Source organism: Anser brachyrhynchus (genome assembly GCF_964034855.1).
Source record: "Anser brachyrhynchus genome assembly, chromosome: 1".
Lineage (NCBI taxonomy): Eukaryota > Metazoa > Chordata > Aves > Anseriformes > Anatidae > Anser > Anser brachyrhynchus.
The window spans coordinates 152485036-152499396 of NC_137694.1; positions in this window are offsets into that span (position 1 = coordinate 152485036).

Sequence of the window (14361 nt, forward strand, 5' to 3'; positions counted from 1 at the left end):
ATATTGGTATAGGTATGTGTTGGTACAGATGGAAGGATGTAGATGGATAGAAAGAAAAAGAAAGAAGGAAGGGAAGAGAAAAAGAAGGAAGGAAAGGAAGGAAAGGAAGAAAGGAAGGAAGGAAGGAAGGAAGGAAGGAAGAAAGGAAGGAAGGAAGGAAGGAGGGAGGGAGGGAGGGAGGGAGGGAGGGAGGGAGGAAGATGGAAATAAAAATGAAAGATGGAAAGAAAGAAAGAAAGAAAGAAAGAAAGAAAGAAAGAAAGAAAGAAAGAAAGAAAGAAAGAAAGAAAGAAAGAAAGAAAGAAAGAAAAAGAAAGAAAGAAAGAAAGAAAGAAAGAAAGAAAGAAAGAAAGAAAGAAAGAAAGAAAGAAAGAAAGAAAGAAAGAAAGAAAGAAAGAAGGAAATATAGACTAGTTTGCTCTACATACAAATTGTTTATGAATTACAGATCAGACTAAAACTTATTCTGCTCACCATGATAATGGGATGAATCATCCCCCTTTCACTTTTAACTTGCCAAAATTAAAAATCTGAATTTATGAATGCATACATATTCTTATATTTTGTTAAAGAATAACATGTGCTGCTGGTGCACATACTAGTAATGTATATTATTGTTATATACATATACATATATGTTATTACAAGGTACTTTGAGGAGAACTTGGACATTTCTTTTGTTATGCAACTAGAGTGAAGAACATTTGACATGGATGCACCTATGCAAAAGGTTTAAAAAAATGTAAACTATTTGAGTGTAACCTGAGCTGACCAAAATCAAAGAAAGAGGCAAATAGGTTGATTCCTAGAATTACACTCTCCTTCTGATGGCAACGAAAACATCTAGTAAAACATTATACTAATGTGAACAAAAGAATTATAACTCCTTCTATAAAGAACTGGAATTTTGATTAAAGGAAATTTTGATTAGAAGTCTTGAAGTTGTGAAAAACTCAGTAAATATTTGTTTTGAAAGGTTGTAGAGGGAGGTTTACAATGCAGAAATGAGTTTTGATATTTCTGTTAAACCTATACGCAGCAATGTGATCAAAAGGAGTCTATTACAAAAATAAATAAATAAATAAATAAATAAAATAAAATAATTAAAATAAACACTTTAGGGTTGAAATTTCAGATTATTTTATTTTATAAATAAATCTAATCATTGGCCTTTTATGCTGACATAGAATGGTAAAAATGTAAAATATTCTAATTATTTATAATGAAACTATGATACTTATTTGTGTATTGTATATAATATATTTGGAAAAAAATAAAGAAGTCCATGTGTAGTATTTTTATGATGTGCATTTTCATATTTTGGCAAGGTATGACCAGGCAACCACCTGGTCATAATAATAACCTGGCAACCACCTGGTCATAATAATAATAATAAAAAAGGTTCTTAGGGGTGGAAAAGCTGACTTGAAAAGCAGGGTTAAAAAGTCATTTTCATCTCCATTTTCCTTCCTCTTCAGAAAATGGTCTGTTCTCTTATCTGATTAATAACGTTTGTCATTTTGACCCTGGTGGCAAATAATTCCATGTGGTTATTATCATTTTAGCGAAATATTTCTATCTATTGCTTACTTTTCATTTCCTGATTAAACTATGTTCCTTATACTTCTAAATCATAACCAATGCATATGTTTTCATAGAATCACAATATCACAGAATGGCTCAGTTTGGAAGGGACCTTAAAGATCATCTAATTCCAACCCCTTTGCCACCCACCAGATCGGGTTGCTCAGAGCCCCATCTAACCTGGTCTTGAACACCTCCAGGGATGGGGCATCCACAACCTCTTTGGGCAACCTGTTCCAGTGCCTCACCACCTTCTGAATAAAGAATTTCCTCCTAACCTCTACTCTAAATCTCCCCGCTTTTAGTTTAAAACTATTCCCACTTGTCTCATCATTATCTGATTGAGCAAAGAGTCGCTCTTCATCTTTTTTATAAATCCCCTTTAAGTACTGAAAGATCGCAATGAGGTCACCCCGGAGACTTCTCTTCTGTAGGCTGAACATCCCCAGCTCTCTCAGCCTATCTTCATAGGAGAGTTGCTCCAGCCTCTTGAACATTTTTGTGCCCCTCCTCTGGACTCACTCTAACAGATCGACATCTTTCTTGTGCTGGGAGCTCCAGACCTGGACACAGTATACCAAGCAGGGCCTCACCCCACTGGGGGCTGAGTAAAGGGGGACAATCACATCCCTTGACCTGCTGGTCACTCCTTTTTTTAATGCAGCCCGGGATACAGGTGGCCTTCTGGGCTGCAAGTGTGCACTGCCATTTCATGTTTAGCTTTTCATCCATCAGAACCCACAAGTCCTTCTCTGCAGGGCTGCTCTCAATGAGTTCTTCTCCTAGTCTCTCCAGGATTTCCCCAGACCAGGTGCAGCACCCTGCGTTTAGGCTCGTTGAACTTCGTTAGATTCATGCGGGCCCACTTCTCAAGCCTCTATTTGTAGGAATCATAGAATCATTAAGGTTGGAAAAGACCTTCAAGATCATCTGGTCTGACTATAGGTGCTCCAGCCCCTTGATCATCTTTGTGGCCCTCCTCTGGATGCACTCTAACAGATCAGCATCTTTCTTGTGATGGGGGCTCCAGATCTGGACACAGTACTCCCAGTGGGGCCTCACAAGGGCGGAGCAGAGGGGGACAATCACCTTGCTTGACCTGCTGGCCACTCCTGTTTTGATACAGCCTAGGATGCAGTTGGCCTTCCGGGCTGTAAGCACGCACTGCCATCTCATGTTGAGTTTTTCGTCCACCAGAACCCCTGACTCCTCTGCAGGGCTGCTCTCAATGAATTCTTCTCCATTCTGTACTCATGTCTGGAATTGCCCTGGCCCAGATGCAGCACCTTGCACTTAGACTTGTTGAACTTCATGAGGTTCACGTGAGCCTGATTCTCAAGCTTTTCCAGGTCATCTAACTCCAACCCCATTGCCATAGGCAGGGACAACACCTACTAGATCAGGTTGGCCAAGGCCCCATCCAGCCTGACTTTGAAACACCTCCAGGGAAGAAGGTATCTACAACTTCTCCTGGTAACCTCTTCCAGTGCCTCACTACCCTTTACAGTAAAGAATTTCCTTTGTGATTGGAGTCTAGGAATTGTGGCACTGAGAGTCCAGAGGGAGGAGGAGAGAAAATGTCACGTTGTTTTTTTGGGGAGAACTCTTCTGGACTTCAGAGCAATCTGATAAAACTCTGTAGATGGAAACATGAACTGGGCCAGGGCTGGAGACCAGAGCAGTCATATTTGGCATCATTCTTTAAGAAATAAATAAATAAGCAAGTAAATAAATAAATAAATCAACATTGGTTTGAATTATCATTTTCCAGTCTCTGCAATCTCAGATTAGTATTCTTGATCAGTGTATTCATAACTTGAATTAAAGCAAACAAAAAATTTAAATAAAAACAAACCTAAAACATTCCCTCCCTCAAAAAAAAAAAAAACTGTCATTATTAACTTATTACTAATAAGCTAATAAATATCTGTAGAGTATGTATTTGCTGATAAATTTAGGGTATGCTCTATGCCTACCAAATCTGCACAGATTATATTTTATTGATACTATATGTATTGATATATATATGTGTATATATTGAATGAAACAGACTATGCTTTTATGTTGTGTTGATAAATTTCTACAAGACACTCACATTCATCTCCATATCTAGATGAGTTTTATATTCTAGGTTTTTTTTTGTTGTTGTTAAATCTGTAATATTCACTATGACTTTAGACGTGAAATTATTTTGAGAAAATATTCATACAGCCTAAACCAACCAACCAACCAACCAACCAACCGAACACAAACGTTTAGCTCTTTTTTTTTTTTAAAATGTTTTATATTTTAAAATACATACATTTTGTAATACAGTGCTTCAGTAAGGTTGTTCACATCTCTGTACAGGTACAGCTAAATCACTGTTAGAAGAATTTCTGTCTTGACCTAGAAAGATAACCTCCATATGTCAGAGGGGAGTGAAGATTGCATGCCTGTGCAGGCCTTTCATTGCTAAGACTGACAACAGGAGCCACAATTGTGAGGCTGCTTTTTTGAAGTGGTCTATGGCCCAAGAAACATACGAAGAAGACCCACAGCTTATTTCACACAGGTCACTAAGCAGACATAAGATAACTTTTGGTTGCCATTAACCTCAGCTAAATTTGAAATCATGACCCAGAGATGAAAGGATCCATATCCTGTTACCATCACCCAAAGTCACTCAGAACTTCATGACAGTAATATCTTTGAAGACCTTTTAATGTGCTTGAGCATGAGTTTCCATTCTTAAACCTATACCGACTGACTCTAATCAAATTATGTTTGTTCATGCTATTGCTTCAAATCCTCTGGAACTGTTTCAAATATTTTCTATTTCTCTCTTCCTCCCCCAGCAGCCAAAGTGGAAATGAGTTATACTTGATAGCTATTTTTGTGCCCCTTGCAATATTTTGATTTCCAATTACTGTCTTTTGAGAATCAACCCCACAATCAGACAATATACTAAAATACCAGTCAATTACTAGCTTTTATTTTATTGTAATGTGTTCAGTTTCTAGAACTATATTAAGGGGCCCAAATTTGACATCAAAAGAAAAATATATTCAGCCACAAAACTCTTTTCAGAAGCTAGATTGGATACACACCATTTGATTTTATTATTTGCTAATATGCATCTAATGTATCATTTGTTACCATATGTCTCATTTTATGATATCACTTAATACTTATCCCTGGTAATATATCAGAGCTGTTCCTGGTGTCTTAGTCAAAAATAAGAGAGGTTTTGGTTGCTAAAAATTCCAGTTGTGCCGATTCTTCTACATATATGGTAAAACATACAAGAAATAATCTTTTTAATTAAAATGCACATATTTTCAACAAAGTTACTCCTAGGATCTCAGAGAAACACTGAAACAAATTAGTATCCAAGAGGCAACACAACTGGTAAAAGAAATCACTCACCATTACAGAATATACATCATGGTATTGTAGACTATACTATTTCCCAAAGTCACTCAGTGGACTATTGAACATGTACCGACAAAGTCCCCATTGAAGTCTGATGTAGTTTCATGGATTACACAATGCTGACTGGAAGTTAGATTTTCAGGGCATTAAAGAGCACTTCTATTACACGACGTAGCAGTCTTGTTTAGCAATACTGCAGACTTCTGTGAGCATATTCCAAGTATTTTCAGGTCTGTAGCTGATATGTGTTGATGGTCCTTTTAATAGTAAAGACATTCTGAATGTCTCAGAAGATACCTCAGAATAGCCTATGGTCAAGACACACACAAAGCAAGAAATTGAATTTCCTATCCTATACCGGAATCAGAACTGAAATAGAAGGTAGTAATGGTTTATCTGCTTGCTGCTGAGGAGAAATTTTATCATTGAAGAAAATACAAAAAGCAAATCCAGTAAATAGCTTTGGAAAATAGTGGGAGATGGGATTGTTGAGTCTATTTCTTCCATGAATGGATATGTTCCTGCAGGGCTGACTAATGATTGATAACCCAGTCTTTTCTCTAAATCATTGCTTTTGTGTTGAGCAAGTTGAGTATCATCACTGAAAGCTTGAAGGAGCGATGCAGGAAGTCTTCAAAACTGCCACACAAATGTTTGGCAGAACAATCTTAGAAGTTTATGACTGTTTAAAAACTGTCAAAAATCAATGCTTGCAATGAATATAAATTATTTCTGGTGTTTTTATATTCTATAATACTGCCCATAAATATACCATGTTCTGAAAACAGTGCACTCAAGATGTGTAGTTCGGTCAGATAAATCACCTCAACCTTCAGCATCAGGTAAAAAGAGGAAATGTGTTCCCTATTCTTTGACCACTATAAACTGGATCAATACCAGTCTTATCTTACTTATGGAAAGATCTTAGGATAAAAATATAATTCAGTGCATGTTCAGCTGATTTCCTTACAAAATCAGTATACTCAGTGGTGATACTGATCTATCCAATCAAGTTTTCCTTGATAATTTGCATATTTTTCTACTATAAATAGTCTGAACATCTGCAGCAGCAATTTATAGCCTCTTATTTATATTATTATTTATAGTACTTTTTATTAGTTTGACAGCAGAGCCTTATAAAAAAATCCACTGAGATACACTGGAGAATTTAGAAAGCAAGCAAATGGTATCAAAAAATGTTTGACCAAAAGAGGAGAGCCCAATGTAGTAAGAAGAACATCATAAGAACATATCACCATAACCATACCCATATATCAGCTCTATAGCAGTAGCATAGCTAAGTTCTAAATATTTTTATTTATTTATTTATTTATTTATTTATTTATTTATTTATTGTAGTGGAAATGCAATTGTGTTATAGTACTGAAATTAGGACTCTACATTTCTCTCCGTGTGTGTGCTTTTTCCCTCTTTTATTTTTATGTTATAAAATTATAATTAATCATTATATTAATAACAACCATTTTTGTTGTTGTTCATTCATTTTAACATTGGCACTCCGAAAAATATTATATCTGGATCTCCATTCCTTTGAGGGGATAGTTCTCAGATTAAAAGGACTGTGTAAATATCTCATACAACCATGATTTTATTTTATTTTATTTTTAATTTTTAAATAAGTAAATATATAAATTAAAACTACTGTATTTTTATCACTGCAAGAGTTTAAATTGTGTATGATTCTAACAAAATCTTTGAGATTAAACTTTGATAGTTGGAAAAAAAAAAAAAGAGAGAGAGAGAATAAATTCAGGACTTTGCACCTTCCTTGTAATTGATAACACATTGAAGTGTAAAACATGTGAGTATACCCCTAACTGTCTAAACTAAGTAAATTTGTTCCACTCATCTGATTTCAAAAATATATGCTTCCCTGATATTTTAAATACTAAAAAAAATCAATTTCCCTGCCAAGAATAAACAAAAAAGAGGTTGATGAAAATAATGCAATAAAAACTGACAGTAATAATTCTTAAGTAGCCTTCTAATCTGATATGGAGGGTAAAAATAATTCTCAGTGTATTGTATCACTATTGTGATATAGTGATCACTTATAGTGATTAATATCACTATTTTGTGATAAGAGGCAGTTTTAGTTTTCTTATGTGTTATATAATTAAAAAAGCAAAGTTAGTAAGACAAAGTAAAGCTGGTAAGACAAACTTTACAGCATGAACTGACAAGCTCTTCAGGAGCTAGACTTAATAATTCTTAATAGGTTTCTTCTTCACCAGTCATGTTTGAGTATTAAAATTGCTGTTTCATACCTCAACCTCCCCCCCCCCTTTTTTTTAACTCCTTCAAGAAAAGACAGATTCTTTGTCATGTCTGCAAAGTAAAAAAAAAAAAAAAAAAAAAAAAAAAAAAAAAAAGCACCTTATCTTTTAGAGATCAGATTTTCAGTTTTACTCTGTATTGTTTTACTCTGTATTATAATCTACCATATGACAGGTATTCACAGGAAAAAAAAAAAAAAAGAAAAAAAGGACATTTCCTTTCATAATCAGAATTTAAATTAAAATCCTATAGATAGGTATGCAAAGGTTTGTTAAAAATCTCGAATAGTTTAAAAATAATACTAAATATGTACTGTACTTGAAAAAAGTTCCATTGAAGAAAAACATGGGTGTGGTGACATTATGCTCTTCTCTGCTTGTCCACAGGCCTGAAACAATCTCTTGATAAATGTGAAAGCCAAAGAATGCCTGTAACTGTATTGTTGAAAATAAAAAGGTAGATACTATACTAGATACAATTCTGTTTCACAACTCCTTTCCATGTCTATAAATATATTTTGAAGGGAAATGTGTTGAAAAATCTGTCTTGTGAGAGGATAGAAGTAGGAAAGGATGGGAAAAGGGGAAAAATTGCAATATGTATTTGTGATGTGTTTTGGCTCCCAAATAGCATATTCAATCAAAAGCATTTGACAACTGCCACATTGGAATCTTCTGCTTGTCAGCAAGAGTACTGTGAAAAAGAGAATTGTTGATATAATCACTTCAGACTTTCAGAAAGTCCCTCTTGATGTTCAGTTAAGGGAGTCTGATGCTATCTTTTTTTGTTTGTTTGTTTTATTTTGTTTTGTTTTGTTTAGGAGAAAAGCCTGGTAAAGTCAGATCACAAACTCTAGGTCCAAGTGCTTTTTTTCCTTCTTTTCCCCTGAGTAAGAAAAGTAATATACTTCAAATGTAAGATGTAATATAGCAAAGATTACTTTGCAGACTTAGCTGATACCTTTACTTCCTTGTTTTGTAATGTAGTGTCCATAGTTCATCACTATCCTATAATCTGATGCATTTAGTGAATATTAAAATATTTAGAAATGAAAATACAGGGGAAAAAAAGGAATATGTTTCAAAAAAATATTTTTTTGGGGGTATTTGCATTAGTCAAAATCAGAGAACATTTAGAAGATGTACACAAAGCAAATAAGATTAACACAACAACCAACTTTTAATACTGACAATGTGAGTCAACCACACACAATGCTGATCCTTCACTGTCATCCATTTGAGAATTGGAACTGACAGGATGAGAATTTATCAAACATAATTAGCACACATGAAGATTGACATAGAAAATAACAGAGACAACAATTAATTTCTATAAAAATTTAAAATTTCAGCTGAAAATATTAATTTCAGCCTAGTTCAAGCATCTTAGATCTTTGATTTCTTTTATGCATTTTTTTTTTTTTTTGTAAGAAAAAGCTCAGAGTAATAGAATGTTTCACTGTAAAAACACTGGTCTTCTTTACTCTGGAGTGCATGATAAAATGTAATATAAGGTAGCTAATGGAAGGTGTATGTTGCAAGTAGGTAGATCATGACTTCTGACTAAGTCAATAAAATGTAAGATCATGGAGACATTAATTGAACTGAAAAAGTAAAACAATTTAAAATTCTACCAAATATTCTATCCTCTTAATTAATGTGTATTAATTATTACCACAAGTTACTTGAGGCTATGAGACTAAAAAAATAAAATTAATATTCATATGTTTCATAAGAACATCTATACTTACATTAGGCAGTAGTTTCATAGTTTTCCAAAACAGTATATGTCTTCAGAAGACTTTTTCATTATTATTTATTTATTTGTTTAGAAAAATACGATTGGTAACAGTATGGGTGTTGGTAATAGACGGGTAATAATTCTACTATTTGGGGTGGAGTAGACTTGACTACACTTATATGTTTATAGCATAGGCAAACAGAGAAGTTCATTTAAAGTTCCTTTCACAAAGAGAAATAAATTCTTTTATAATACCGTGAATGCTTTCCTAGGAATCTTTTAAAATACACCCAACTGAGCTGGCTTTAATTCATAATGCTGTGTGATCATTAAGTCCAGGCATTTAATCAATCCAGAAATGGTAAAAGAATAGTATAGTGATCATTTGATTTTATATTATGGCAATGAAATATTTCAGTATTCAAAGACCTAAACACAATGACTTTAAAAATAAGACTGCTGTATTTAAATCTTCATTTCCTTACTTTTATTCATTTTTTTTATGAGAGTTTTTGTTGTTGTTATTGGTTTTGTTTGTATACTTGCTTTCATGCTTGGATTTTTTACAAATAATCTGAGTTGTAATGATCTGTTAGGAGGTAAAATTTATTCCTTTCTATGTGTATTTCTATAAATACTTTTATAAATCTATGGATGAACTGTCATTTACATGTGTTACCATACAGAATAGATTCAACCATTTTCAGACTGTTTACAAGTCTTCAGGAAATTTTATTGTGTGAAATTTTATTTTTCAGTATTAGAAATCATCTCTTTATCACTTTCTTGGCAGGTTAATTGAAAGGTGATAACCTGAGAAATACTAATACACATAATTTGTACTATCCTAGAAGAATGAACTATATTTTCCATTATAAAACATCTGCTTCTTTTAAACTATACTTGTTTTTAACTCTTTTAAATTATGGTTATTTATTGAAATTCAGTTAATAATTTAAGGATTTTTTTCATGTTTATTTTAATCCCAATATATATATGTATTTTTTTTTTCCTGAAGTTTGAGGGAAAAATAATCAATGTGCATGAGTTCAGCTGTGAAGAGTAATATTTTTACCTAAATTATATTTCATATATTTTGGTGTTATAATAATATGAATAATATTTATCTCAAGAATCCCAGAGTTGAAAAAGCATTTGGACAACCGTCTCGTAAATATGGTTTGATTTTGGGTGGTTCTGGAGGTAGCCAGGAATTGGACTCAGTGATGCTTGTGGATATCTTCCAACTCCAGATATTCTATGATTCTATGATTTAATATTCAATACTGAATTTAACAGAATTCACAAATTCAGCCATTGGCAAATTTTGTAAGAACAGAAAAGATCTAGACAATTTTACAACGTGTTTCACATACCTCTAATCTTTTCATTCAATTTTAATGGCAATTTCTATTTTATGGTTTAAGATTTGCATGTATTATTTCAGTCTAGGACCTAATTGGCACGTTGCTAGAAAAAGAAACATGGTTGCTGTAATGTTGAAGTGTTTATTTTATGTGACTGGTAACACTCTGCATTCTTTTCTATCATTACAATATTTTAATTTCAAAAATAAGTCTTTCTAATGTCAAGCCTTTTTAGTGTTTACAAATCAAGTCTTACTGAATGGTAAAGTAGGAGGGGCAGCTGAGCTGAGGAATAAAGCCTTGTAGAAACAGCTATTGTTGATAAAGATTAAAAAATGGCAAGACAAATTATCCTTTAAATACATACTCAGTATGAAAGTCTCTTTTTAATTTAGTCATGTTGATCTGATTGTTCACTACTTTCTTTTCCCAGACATTACTTAAACAGGCAGTTATTACAGAAGCACACACATGTTTCTTTATCCAGGAACTCATGCACTGAGCAGTATGTGTTTATCAATGAAAAGCAGGTGCTCTCTTTTGCTCATCACCACTTGGATTGCTTTCAACTGATAATGTCGTTAAAAATGTGAAGACCGCCTGCCACTTTTATATAAGAACTGGTATAACTAGTCATATTTTTAGTTTTATTGCCAAGAATATCTAGTTTCCTGAAAGATTCTATTGGATGCTCCTGCTACTGATGTCAGTCTGGATCAGTCCAGCTGTACAGTCAACATTTCTTGGCAATACTTTGTGAGAAGCTGATTATACATTCTCTTTGTCTTTGAAACATTTAAACTACAACTTAAGAAGGGACTCATCTTGCTTTTATTCTCTTTAATGGTATCTTTTTGTACTTTACTGTAATTCTTAATAGTTGGGTTTCATGGTAATTATTTATTACCTCAAACAGAAATGACAGTCTTAGGACCAAAATACAATTTTTGTTTATAGCGCTGAAGGGGTTATCCTGAGATACAGATTGAAATCCTGATTCCGGTATTCTTGCATAGAATATCCCAAGCTGGAAGGGATCATTGAGTCCAACTCCTTGGTCCGCAGAGTCCACTGAATTTGAGGTCCACTCAAATATCAGACCCCTGTCTCCTCACACCTGAGTACTTCTGTTTTACAAACCTCCCACAGATGTCTGAGAGCATTGTCCAAATTCTTCTTGAGCTCCGGCAGACTTGGTGCTGTGACCACATCCCTAGGGCACCTATTCCAATGCCCAGACACCCTCTCAGTGACGAACTTCTTCCTGATATCCAAGCTGAACTTCTCATGTTGCAGCTTCATGACATTCCCTCAGATCCTGTCACTGGTCACCAGAGAGAAGAGATCAGCACCTACCCCTCGTGATGCTCATCTTTGTGAACAAACAGTAGGCTGCCATGAGGTCTCCCCTCAGTCTCCTCTTCTGTAGGCTGAACAAACCAAGTTACTTCAGCTGATCTTGAAGTCTTCCCCTCCAGACCCTTCAGCATCTTTATAGCCCTGCATAACAGTATTGACCTGCGGACATCTAAAAGTTGGCTTAGTTGACAAGCTAAGTGTCTGGGTTCCTGTTAAATTTAATGGAAGTAAGAGCACAGTTCAGTTGTGTATATTCCTATATTCATCTGGAGCTACTTAAGGTACCCTAGGATACCTGAGATTTCCACGTGGTGCTCAGTCAGGATCTGTGGGAGGTTTGTAAAACAGAGGTACTCAGGTGTGAGGAGACACTATACACTGAATGAAGCTCTTCTATGCCTACAAATACGCTTAAGATTCCATTACAGTCAGGGGAAATCTGAGGTTTGAGTTGCTTCACAGTAACATTTTTTACCATATAAGATACTCTACAATTGCCTCTCTGGCATCTAACTTCCAGTATAAGTCTCCTTTTCTAAAATATCTACCTGCCTAATGTTGGTATGGTGAACTAAAATAACTCAAAATAACTAAAAAAAAAAAAAAAAGGAACTTTGCTGTGATCAGTCCAGTGGGATCTTTAATATCTATAATATGCAAAGGAATTATTTCTTTTCATAATAATACTTGCAACTACAGATTTTTTATTTAATTTTATTTTGTTTTAAGAATGTCTATAATCCTTTGGTGAACAATTAGAATGTTAGCATGAGATTGAAAATGAGCTAATATGAAATATAGTTCTATTGAAAAATAAAGCTTTTTCCACACTGCATTACTTTTCATAATTATTTAATGGATCTTTCCACGTATTTTTTTTTTTGAAATGGGAACTAAAGTATAAAATAGAAGCATATATATGTTATTAACATCTATTAAAATTAAATAATTGAAAAGGTGATATCATCTTTCCTTTTCTTCACCTCTCTATCAATCAAAATTGGGCAAAGCAAGGGTATACTTCCTTCAAAACAGAATTTATTTATTTTTTTTTTAAATTAAAACCAAAAGCAAGTTTTTGGACTTCTATTAAAAAAAAAAAAAAAAAAAAAGCTAGTTCAAATCATTTGAAGTCATATGTCATATTTCATTATTAGACCTACAAACAAAAATATGTCAAAATTTTGACGACCCAGTTTAAACCAGTACACTATTGCAGTGGGTTTATGTGGCAAGGTTTTGGTAGCAGGGGGCCATAGGGGTGGCTTCTGTGAGAAGGATCTAGAAGCTGCCCCATGTTTGGTAAGGGCCCCACTGCTGACTAGAGCTGAGCCAATAAGTGGTGTTGTTTTGCACCTCTGTGAGAGCATATTTAAGTCAGGGGAAGAAAACGCTGCACCTCACAGCAGCTGGGAGAGTGAGAGGAGTGAGGAACAGCCTTGCAGGTGCCAAGGTCAGTGAAGAAGGAGGTGGAGAGGTGCTCCAGGTGTCGGAGGAGAAGTCGCCTGTGGCCTGTGGTGAAGACCATGTTGAAGCAGGCTGTCCCCCTGCAGACCATGGAATACCACGGTGGAGCAGGGTTCTACGCTGCAGCCCGTGGAGGAGACCACGGTGGAGCAGGTGGACCTGCACCGACGGAGGCTGCGGCCTGTGGAAGACCCCTGCTGGAGCAGATTCCGGGCCGGACCTGTAGCCCGTGGAGAGGAGCCCACGCAGGAGCAGGTGACCTGGCAGGAGCTGCTGCCCGTGGGGGATCCAGGTTGGAGCAGTTTGCTTCTGAGGGATGGACCCCGTGGTACGGACCCATATTTGGAGCAGTTCTTGAAGAGCTGCTGCCTGTGGGAAGCCCACGCTGGATCAGTTCAACAAGGATTGTATCCCGTGGGAGGGACCGCACAGTGCAGGGGACGAGAGTGACCGAGAAGGAGCGGCAGAGAAGAAGCGCTATAGACTGACCATAACCCCCGTTACCCTGTTCCCCTGCGCCACTCGGGGGGAGGAGGTGGAAGAGGGTGGATGGGGGGGAAGGTGCTTTTGGTTTCTTTCCTTTGTTTCTCACTTTTCTAGCTTCCCTGTGCTGAGTCTGTTTTGCCCGTCACAATAATTACTGTGCGATCTCCTCATCCTTATCTCAACCCTTGAGCCCTTTTCATCCTATTTTTTCCCCGTTCCTCTTTGAGGAGGGGGAGTGAGAGAGCGGTTATGGTGGAGCTTGGCCGCCCACCCGAGTAAAACCACCAGAACTGTACACATCTTTTAGAGTACCTATACCTAGTACCGTCATATAGGCAAACTCAAAAAGGACCTTCACACATTTCTTGAAATGAAATCGTTGTGACTTAAAGTTACCTTTTATGGTGGCTTTACCCTGCTGGACAGCTAAACTCCACTACAGCTGTTCTCTCAGTCCTCCTCTTCAAAGGATGTGGAAAAAAAAAAATTAAATAAAAAGTGATTTTTCAGGATATCTTAACGCAGAATAAATAAATAGGAGGAAAAAAAAGAGAAAAAAAAAAGATATTTTTAAAAATTTTAAGCTAAAATAAATATTTGTAAAGTTCAAAAGGTCAAGTAAAAAGGAGAATGTACCAGACCCAGG